Source organism: Cucurbita pepo, chromosome 20 (assembly GCF_057944985.1).
Source record: "Cucurbita pepo subsp. pepo isolate OVF chromosome 20, ASM5794498v1, whole genome shotgun sequence".
In the NCBI taxonomy this organism is placed as follows: Eukaryota; Viridiplantae; Streptophyta; class Magnoliopsida; order Cucurbitales; family Cucurbitaceae; genus Cucurbita; species Cucurbita pepo.
Window position 1 is genome coordinate 11,220,281 of NC_141817.1, and position 2,859 is coordinate 11,223,139.

At 36.2% G+C, this 2,859-nt stretch overlaps 1 long non-coding RNA gene across 1 annotated transcript; it reads right to left on the bottom strand.

Annotated features, from left to right (window-relative positions):
• Window positions 1–704: 704 nt before the first annotated feature.
• LOC147786559 (uncharacterized) lies at window positions 705–1,387 on the bottom strand. The gene is made up of 2 exons (XR_015414741.1): window positions 1,209–1,387; window positions 705–1,082 (listed from the first exon to the last, which is right to left on the bottom strand). It is a non-coding gene; the product is annotated as an uncharacterized LOC147786559 (long non-coding RNA).
• Between the last annotated feature and the right edge of the window lie 1,472 nt (window positions 1,388–2,859).

A 2,859-nucleotide genomic window follows, 5' to 3' on the forward strand; every position in this document is an offset into this window, starting at 1 on the left:
CTATTAGATGAGTATGTGACTTAGTAGTTAGTGCACTATTTGGATGCCACCTAGAACTTAAGGAGGAGATCGTAGGGGACGACCCCCGCTTAGGGGTAGAGGAAGGGGTGGAAGGGGACGTAGTTGGGGACGTGAGGGTTCTATAAATAAGCCTCTTTCGTCACCAGCGACACCTCATGCCACACCAAACCCTAAAACTGCCCTAGTAGAGGCAGACGATCCAACTGTGCATAGATGTGGCTGAGATCCATTGAAACTGTATTTGGGTTGTATGGGTTCGTTTCTGTAACTCGATAACCAGCACTGAAAACCATCTTTACATTGGATGGTTTGGTGTTTTGATGATCCCTTGGTGTTTTGATGATCCCTTGGTGTTTTGATGATCCCTAACTTATTGACCGCAACTTCTGTATTTATTAATTATCTTTCTAGCATAGTTTAAGTAATTTATTAATTATCTTTCTAGCATAGTTTAAGTAATTTATTAATTATCTTCCTAGCATAGTTTAAGTAATTTATTAATTATCTTCCTAGCATAGTTTTAAGTAATTTATTAATTATCTTCCTAGCATAGTTTTAAGTAATTTATTAATTATCTTCCTAGCATAGTTTAAGTAATTTATTAATTATCTTCCTAGCATAGTTTAAGTTGTATTTTTAATAGGTTATTGATAGATTTTTGGTCGCAGATCTGTACTTAGATATGTGATAAAATAGAGTATATAATCATTGTGTTTTTTGTTTACACAATAATCTATATATGATTTATGATAGGGGTATGAATGAAACAGACCCACACCGCCACTTCGGCTCATCGGCGAATAAGTAACATATAAGAGCATAGATGCTCGGGGGGCATGCCTTTCCGATCAGGGCATGTAGAGCTTGTTCCCACATTTGCATCTCCAGACTTCTGGGAAATCATCACCGACGCCTGGAGGTCCCGGCGTCACCGACACAAGAACCGTAGTGCAGGGCGTGCAACTCCCACACTTTGAGGCGCAGTTTGGTGGCGACGATCCCGGCCCAGCCAATCCTCTTCTTGGCAAGGTCAACTCCTGATCTTCATGATTAGCGATGGGCTGGCATAGTATAATGCATTAAATTTTTTTAGTTAGAACACTAGATTTGGGTGCAAAAATAGAATAGGTATATACGAGGAAGGTGATGAATCATCCATTATAATATTGGAACTAAAATAAATTTACCTGAGTATGTGCATGGCTGGATTCAGCATATGAGCAGCGCCTAGTGTTGTCCGAGGACAATATGAAGATAATGAAAAACAAGAAGAAGATGGGTTTAGGTTCATTGGTTCGGTTGAACTTCATCCTTCTTCCTATGTTTTCCAAATCAAGAAATAATACCAGAGCGCTTATGCTGACAATACAAGAAAAATGTGTTTTTATAGCGTTTGAATATTGCAGTTTTTGTTTTTGAAAATATGCTATAAAAAGGAAGTAAATTTTAGAAAAGCTTTTTATAGCATTTGAGTATTACATTTTTTAAAATATGCTATAAAAAGGAAGGAAATTTTTAGGAAAGGACATTTTTCCCTATTATTTATCTTTTATTTTAAATTTTTTATTCCATTGGTTTTCTCTCCCTTTCTTATTTGGTTCTCTTTTCTCCTTTCTTCCATCCCTTCCTTTTTCTTTCCCCTTTTCCATGCTCCACCTAGTTTACATGTTATATGTGATGACATGATGTCTAATTATTTACGTATAGAAATGATCATGTTATTAATATTTGGTAATTTTATTTTTTTTTCTTGCACAAAAATTATATGCTTCTACCACAATCTAAGAAAAAAATGTATTAAGCTTTCTTTATGCATTGTATCTGGATTGATGTTCTAAGTAGTCAATAACAAATTGTTCTAATGTTTACTATGGTTTAGGTGGGATGACAAAAAAAATGTGTTATATTAATAGTCTGAATTTTTTTATGACTTCGCAAACCATTCTTTTTACTTGCAAATACTCGTTAGGAAGTGCATGTGGAACACATATTCATGTATCAATCAACGGGAAAATATTTTGTTAATGTTTTTTAACCATGTGTTTAGTAATGTTTTTATAAATTGCATGACACATGGATAATTTTTAAAGGGAATGATTGATGGCCAATGGTCTTTCTAAACCCTACAACCATACTATGAAGAGAGCAGGTTGTGTCCCTCATGTTGCGACAAAAAAATTGGCGATCCCCAAGTGGTGCTCATTCGACCACGTGTGTAACGGATAAAAAAAATCCACGAAAAAAAACATCGACTTGGGAAACCTGTTTCCGACTTGTTTGGCACCGTTTTGACCCTCTCGAACTTGATTTCGACCCCGTTTAAGGTGAAATAAATCATTTTAAGGCCGTATTTCACAAATTCATGTTGTCGAATGATCCAATAGGAACCAACCACCAACGGAAGCGTAGGACGTATACGAGGAGCGAGGAGCTTACGTTTATATTTTAGGGAGTACTTCGGCTAAGGCCTACCAAGTAAGTGCCTCACCCGTCGTAGGTTATGCGTTGTATGTTGTATGTTGGCACGTGCCTGTGGATTCGCACGTGTCATTAATTTGTATGCTAGACTGTTATACTCGATTAAGTACGCTTGCGAAATGTGAATGTATGTTGTTTAGTATGATGTGATGTGCTATGCTTATGACGTTTATGATGTGTCTAGATGATTCTGGCATGAATGGTACTATAATTTTGAATGTAAACAGCATGTAATATATGACATGAAATCACGATAAATTACATGAAATATAACCCCGTTAGGATTATGTATGATACGTAGACTGAAAAATGAGAAATGACATATTAAGCATGGAAGATGATAGCGGGGTTATATTCATT